The following is an 8770-nucleotide window of genomic DNA, read 5'->3' as shown; positions in this document are numbered from 1 at the left end:
TTTTAATATGTATTCATACACTTTTGAAAGACTTCAAGACACTTATCAAAATACTTCTACTTAACAAAAATTCTTACAATTACATCCTCGTTCAGTTTCATCAACAATTCTACTCGTATGCACCCGTATTCGTACTCGTACAATACACAGCTTTTAGATGTATGTGCTATTAGTATATACACTCCAATGATCAGCTCTTAGCAGCCCATGTGAGTCACCTAACACATGTGGGAACCATCATTTGGCAACTAGCATGAAATATCTCATAAAATTACAAAAATATGAGTAATCATTCATGACTTATTTACATGTAAACAAAATTACACATCCTTTATATCTAATCCATATACCAACGACCAAAAATACCTACAAACACTTTCATTCTTCAATTTTCTTCATCTAATTAATCTCTCTCAAGTTCTATCTTCAAGTTCTAAGTGTTCTTCATAAATTCTACAAGTTCTAGTTTCATAAAATCAAGAATACTTCCAAGTTTGCTAGCTTACTTCCAATCTTGTAGAGTGATCATCCAACCTCAAGAAATCTTTCTTATTTACAGTAAGATATATTTATAATACAAGGTAATACTCATATTCAAACTTTGATTCAATTTCTATAACTATAACAATCTTATTTTGAGTGGAAATCTTACTTGAACTTGTTTTCGTGTCATGATTCTGCTTCAAGAACTTTCAAGCCATCCAAGGATCCTTTGAAGCTAGATCTATTTTTCTCATTTCCAGTAGCTTTATCCAGAAAACTTGAGGCATTAATGATGATCATAACATCATTCGATTCATACATATAAAGCTATCTTATTCGAAGGTTTAAACTTGTAATCACTAGAACATAGTTTAGTTAATTCTAAACTTGTTCGCAAACAAAAGTTAATCCTTCTAACTTGACTTTTAAAATCAACTAAATACATTTTATATATCTATATGATATGCTAACTTAATGATTTAAAACCTGGAAACACGAAGAACACTGTAAAACCGGACATACGCCGTCGTAGTAACACCGCGGGCTGTTTTGGGTTAGTTAATTAAAAACAATGATAAACTTTGATTTAAAAGTTGTTCTTCTGGGAAAATGATTTTTCTTATGAACATGAAACTATATCCAAAAATCATGGTTAAACTCAAAGTGGAAGTATGTTTTCTAAAATGGTCATCTAGACGTCGTTCTTTCGACTGAAATGACTACCTTTACAAAAATGACTTGTAACTTATATTTTCGACAATAAACCTATACTATTTCTATTTAGATTCATAAAATAGAGTTCAATATGAAACCATAGCAATTTGATTCACTCAAAACGGATTTAAAATGAAGAAGTTATGGGTAAAACAAGATTGGATAATTTTTCTTGTTGTAGCAACGTGAAAATTGGTAACAAATCTATATTAATCATATCCTAGCTAACTTATATTGTATTATACATGTATTCTAATATATTATGTAATCTTGAGATACCATAGACACGTATGCAAATGTTTTGACATATCATATCGACCCATGTGTATATATTATTTGGAACAACCATAGACACTCTATATGGAGTAATGTGGGAGTTAGCTATACAGGGTTGAGGTTGATTCCAAAAATATATATACTTTGAGTTGTGATCTAGCCTGAGACGTGTATACACTGGGTCGTGGATTGATTCAAGATAATATATATATATCAATTTTTTTCTATACATCTAACGTTGGACAACTAGTTGTAGGTTACTAACGAGGACAGCTGACTTAATAAACTTAAAACATCAAAATGTATTAAAAGTGTTATAAATATATTTTGAATATACTTTGATATATATGTACATATTTGTTATAGGTTCGTGAATCGACCAGTGGCCAAGTCTTACTTCCCGACGAAGTAAAACTCTGTGAAAGTGAGTTGTAGTCCCACTTTTAAAATCTAATATTTTTGGGATGAGAATACATGCAGGTTTTATAAATGATTTACAAAATAGACACAAGTACGTGAAACTACATTCTATGGTTGAATTATCGAAATCGAATATGCCCCTTTTTATTAAGTCTGGTAATCTAAGAATTAGGGAACAGACACCCTAATTGACGTGAATCCTAAAGATAGATCTATTGGGCCTAACAAACCCCATCCAAAGTACCGGATGCTTTAGTACTTCGAAATTTATATCATATCCGAAGGGTGTCCCGGAATGATGGGGATATTCTTATATATGCATCTTGTTAATGTCGGTTACCAGGTGTTCACCATATGAATGATTTTTATCTCTATGTATGGGATGTATATTAAAATATGAAATCTTGTGGTCTATTGTTACGATTTGATATATATAGGTTAAACCTATAACTCACCAACATTTTTGTTGACGTTTAAAGCATGTTTATTCTCAGGTGAATACTAAGAGCTTTCGCTGTTGCATACTAAAATAAGGACAAGATTTGGAGTCCATGTTTGTATGATATTGTGTAAAAACTGCATTCAAGAAACATATGTCGATGTAATATATTTCTATTGTAAACCATTATGTAATGGTCGTGTGTAAACAGTATATTTTAGATTATCATTATTTGATAATCTACGTAATGCTTTTGAAACCTTTATTGATAAAATAAAGGTTATGGTTGTTTTAAAAATGAATGCAGTCTTTGAAAAACGTCTCATATAGAGGTCAAAACCTCGCAACGAAATCAATTAATATGGAACGTTTATAATCAATATGAACGGGACATTTCAACATATATTTTTTTCCCTTAGTCAATCACAAAATCTCGATCCTCCTGAAGTTTGATCTGTTGGGTACAGCTTGTTCCTGATCTGACGATAACACCTAGCTGGTCATGCATAACGTTATAATGTATGTTATTTGTCAGCTACCTAATATGAATATAACAAATCTACCAGAAATTCAGTCACTCATATACCGAGTGAAGAACCCTTAATGTTACATTCACCAAGGAAGTAGAAGTGTAAATTATCAACAAACGGAACTTTCTTTTCTGTCAAAATAAAATAGGGCGACACATAAAAAAGAACATGATAAAGAAAAAAGAAGTTAGTATATTACATCAACAAAACTGAATTCACTCAAAGTAACATAAATGATGAAATTAAAATCATAAAATCACAAATACGATAACATTACCAGCATCAAGATTTGAAACTGAAGAACCGAAATCCAAACAGCAATCCATGATATCTCACGAATCTGTAAACAACGAACCATCCTTCCAATATCCCACATTAGCAAACAAATCCATCGAAACCCTAATTTTTGTCAAAAACTTCAACCAACTAAAAAGAATAATATTTTGTCGAAACCCTAAACTGGATTGATAGACAAGTAGCTTGCTCCCAATTATGCTTATAATATAGCCACCTAAAGCAGATCAACACTAATAACACCTCAGAACTAATAATACTATGATTTTTTTTAAAGTAATACATTATGAAAATACACTATTTCAATTGCATTAAACTAATACTACAAAAAAACATTAAATTTTCTTGGCTAAAATAACGATACCATATATCCGAATCTCTTCATCAAGTGATGAAAATGATGAACAAAATACAATCGTAACAGACTCAAATCAAGGCTTGAAAGAAGTAATTGATCCCTAAAACTAAACAAAGAGCCGAAAAAAATTCATTTAATATAAGACCATGAGAAACCTGCATTTAATGGCCAAAAACTATCCTTCAACAACCACTTGTTTTCGGTTTACATTTTCTTCAATCTGCCAAGATCTGAATTAAAAGTTGTAGTAGACCATTGATATAGTATTCCATTTCCACCTGAACTATCAATAAAAACGGACATATCGAAATATGGAGTAATAGTTTTGGCTAGATAGTAGGATCTGTAGCGCACCAACGGGTTGTATAACAGGTGCAAAATAATATCATGCTGTTAAAATTGATTGATTAGTATCCAAAAAGACATTTATTTTTTGAAGTTGATTATTACTTACTATGAGCTTGCAAAGTAAAAAGGTTACTTCGGGTTTGACATACGGTATTGTTATGATGTTTAGGTTTTGCATATTGATTTAAACAATATGTCTCATTTATGATGCTTTTATCTCGTAATTAGCATTAATACTATACCAAATTTGTTTCTGAATGTGTAGCGATTCTCGGTCATTTTCTCAAAGTACTTTTGTTAATCAGCTCAAGTTCATTTCTGAACTTTTTTTTTCTAATCTTTCATTTCGGAAACCAAAGATAAAACTATAAACATTGTTATGCATTTTAAGGAAAACAAAACACAAATGGGTCGCCAAATATTTAGAATGAGAATTAGATCGACCCAACCCATTTTTATCTCCCGCATTCAGTGAAATATTAATCAAGAATAAACGAAGTTACAATCCAACTTGTTCAGTATGTTACCTCGTCTTGTTAATAGATGATCATTTAACATAGAAGATTCAGTATCTCTTTCGCATTTCCAACTTTGAATACCTTCGGGATCACTGTAGACATCATTTGGTGGCTTAAGTTTCATATACCCTTGGTTACAACTTCCTACAACAACAAGGCTCCATACACAAAATCATAACAGACGTCTTAGAACAAACTTTTATCAAAATGTACGTATACACACACATATTGTTAAAGAGCTAGTTTTCAAGTAGGTGGTACATATTGTCTAGATGTAGAACAATGATTTAAAAAATACCTACTTAAACTCACAATATGTGTTTATTTTGCAAGTCTTCTTCTTCCTCCGACGGTAACATCTTTAAAATTTCAAAAATCATAACAAATGACCATGAGAGCTAAAAACCTATTTCTGATACCTGGAAATCATCTCCATTCAGTTTCTTAACAGCAGCTAGAGTGGGATCGCATTTTCCCTCAACAGACTTCATTCGGCCGTTTTAAACACATCCAAATCCACCTTCCCCAAACTTACTCAGCCTTGTGAAATCTTTAGTCAGCTTGTAAAGTGAAAAATAAACAAAATTACACACTTATACGCATGTCTTGGAATAATCTATCAATCAATTACTTTTTCTTCATCATACACACAAACAACCAAATTTTAACTAATACGGAGTATTTATTTTCTTTTCTCAAAATGATTTAAAACTTAAAGATTAGGGTAAATAAAAACAAAGAGAAATAATGTAACCTAATAATATTCTTTTGAAGCAAGTAAAAAACATATTAACAGTATACTGCCATTTGTCCGGCAACAGCTTGATCATTAATACATTTTAGAAACTTCAGACATTAGATGTTCCAAACAGTCAAACCAATCAACTATTTTATTACCTACTAATAAAAAAGCAAGCATATGTTGGTGAAGGGTGACTAAATGTACCTTTCATTTTGTTCCTGCTAGGATTTCATTTTGCTGAAGTAAACCCGAAAGTGTCGAACTGCATAGAAGTCATCAAAGAATTGAATTCCAGTTCCTACATTTTTTGACCCATTTCCATTTTAACTATCTTCTTTGTAATCAATTTAAACATAAAGATAACCTACACCTAAATAAACTTCTGGTTTCCACCACTATGCATATGTTAAGAAATCGATAGTCCTTTCTATGCATATGTTAAGAAATCGTTGGTCCCTTCCATGTTTGGCAGTTATCGAATACTAATTTGAAGTCCAAAAGTTCGAAATTCAATACCATTAGCTTGCTATTTCCTAAACCATGACCATAACCATAGCACCAATCTTAAGCAACAAATCGTTTTTTTAGTCATCTACAATATTCAATTCTTTTAGATCGAGAAATCTCCAACAGATTCACATAACAAACAAATCTAAGAAATACATAAAGATACAACACATTTGCAAAGAGCACATTACAACAGCAACCTGCAATATAACCAAATTTAAAACATATTTAACGCTCAAATAATACCCAAATCTGTAAGAAACGAACCCAATAACATCAATGAAACACAATGAATTGATACAATAATGCATATAATAAAGAATCAGAACCTTCTTAAGAAACTGAAGGTGAAACAGAGAAGAAATTTCCTGCGTAGCAGACGATTCTGTATTCCGATATATTTTGTATTTGTATACGAATTAGGAGGCAATTTGAGGAAGCACATTACCTGGAACACAACGATCGGAAAAACATGTAACATCAAATTTACAAAAAACTTCCACGTTATCGAATTGAATTTCGAGAGTAGATTAGGGTTTTTTCCAGATGATTGAAGCGAATGAATTGATTTTTCATGGACGCTTAATTCGATTGAATCTTCAAAGCTGATGTACATAGGTGATATGAAAATGAGGTATGATACAAAGAACCCTAATTTGCTTTAACCATTCCGCCAGCTTAGAAGGGTAATTTAGTCATAAATAACTAATTAAGGTGATTATGAGTTCGTAATGTTTGATTAGAAAATTTCAATGGTCTAGATTATAGTTGTTAATGACAATGGAAGGCTAGGATTAGTGGTTTGAATTTGAGATGATCTATTTTCAGCTTTGTTATTATAATATAAAGAGATCATTATTATTACTACATTCGTCTCATTCCAATAGTCCAGTATTCCATTTTGGGCTGTCCCAAATTAATAGTCCACTTCCATAAATAGAAAGGAAAGAAGATATTTCATTGGTGGATCTGGAGAGAGAAGATATTTCATTGGTGGAGAAATGAAGTTAGTGGTATTTCCTAAAACTGCGTGTTTTTTGTTTGTAGACTATTAGAATGAGACGGAGGGAGTATCATTTTAGTATTATTATTATTAAAAATTATCATTTTGAATAGAATTATTATTTTTATAAAATATTATTATTATTACAATTAATATTTAAAAAAAGTATCGTTATTATTAAAATTATCATGATTAGAATTATCATTTTATCATAATTAATATCATTAGTAAATATAAACATTGTTATTATTATTGGTAGAATAATAATAATAATTATTATTATTACAAAATAACACAACTTTTAGTTATTATTATTATTATCAATATTATTTTATCAAATGAATATGTGATACAAAGAAATTTTACCGCACGTAATATAATTACATTAATAATATATATCACTATATTTTTATGATATTAAGTGAACTTTATAAATTTTATTACTTAAGATATATAAAAGTATATTGTTATCATATATAAATTTTAATTTTTATTAATAAATGATTTATATTATTTACTCTAATAAAATCTGATAAATATATTTAAATATATTAAACGACTATATTTAAGTTATATAATAAACATGTATAGATTTTTGGAAGTCATTTTGGGATAAGTTGACTTTTGTTGACTTTTGTGTATCGGTCTCGAGCATTAGGATTGTGATACACTACGACTTGACCTAAATTGTTAGACAGATATTGATCAACATATAAATATATACTTAATATAGGTTCGTGAATCCGAGGCCAACCCTGCACTTGTTCAGTGCCGTCATATGCATAAATCACTACGTAATACAGTATCGTGAGTTTCATTTGCTCCCTTTTTAAATGCTTTTGCAATATATATTTTTGGGACTGAGAATACATGCGCTGCTTTTATAAATGTTTTACGAAATAGACACAAGTAATCAAAATTACATTCTATAGTTGGATTATCGAAATTGAATATCGCCCTTCGAGTCTGGTAATCTAAGAATTAGGGAAATGACCCCTAATTGACGCGAATCCTAAAGATAGATCTATTGGGCCTAACAACCCCCATTCATGTCTATGGATGGCTTTAGTACTTTGAGATTATTATTATACAGACGTCGATGTATGTGGGGATATTCTATGCATTATGGTTAATGTCAGTTACCAGGTGTTCAATCAACATGAATGATTTTTATGCAGATGGCTATATGCATGCATGATGTTTATGAGAAATGAAAATATAAAATCTTGTGGTCTATTAAAAATGATGGAAATGAATATTGATGTTAAACTAATAAACTCACCAACCCTGTGGTTGACACTTTAAAGCATGTTTATTCTCAGGATTGAGAGAAATCTTCCGCTGTGCATGAAATGTCCCGTTCATATTGATTATAAACGTTCCATATTAATTGATTTCGTCGCTAGGTTTTGAACTCTATATGAGACATTTTTCAAAGACTGCATTTATTTTTAAAACAACCATAACCTTTATTTTATCGATAAAGGTTTAAAAACCATTACGTAGATTATCAAATAATGATAATCTAAAATATACCGTTTACACACGACCATTACATAATGGTTTACAATAAGAATATATTACATCAAAAATAAGTTTATTGAATGCAGTTTTTACATAATATCATACAAGCATGGACTCCAAATCTTGTCCTTATTTTAGTATGCAACAGCGGAAGCTCTTAATAATTACCTGAGAATAAACATGCTTAAAACGTCAACAAAAATGTTGGTGAGTTATAGGTTTAACCTATATATTATCAAATCATAATAATAGACCACAAGATTTCATATTTCAATACATCCCATACATAGAGATAAAAATCATTCATACGGTGAACACCTAGCAACCGACATTAACAAGATGCATATAGAATATCCCCATCATTCCGGGACACCCATCGGACATGATAAAATCGAAGTACTAAATCATTCCAAATTCCAGAATCGGGCTTGTTGGGCCCGATAGATCTATCTTTAGGATTCGCGTCAATTTAGGGGTCTGTTCCCAAATTCTTAGGCTACCAAGCTAAAAAGGGGCATATTCGGCTTCGATCATTCACCCATATAAAGTAGTTTCATTTACTTGTGTCTATTTCGTAAAATATTTATAAAATTGCATGTATTCTCATCCCAAAA

The sequence above is a fragment of the Rutidosis leptorrhynchoides genome, chromosome 5, assembly GCF_046630445.1.
Source record: "Rutidosis leptorrhynchoides isolate AG116_Rl617_1_P2 chromosome 5, CSIRO_AGI_Rlap_v1, whole genome shotgun sequence".
Taxonomy (NCBI): domain Eukaryota; kingdom Viridiplantae; phylum Streptophyta; class Magnoliopsida; order Asterales; family Asteraceae; genus Rutidosis; species Rutidosis leptorrhynchoides.
The sequence above is the reverse complement of the archived record's forward strand: the minus strand, read 5'-3'. Positions refer to the sequence as shown.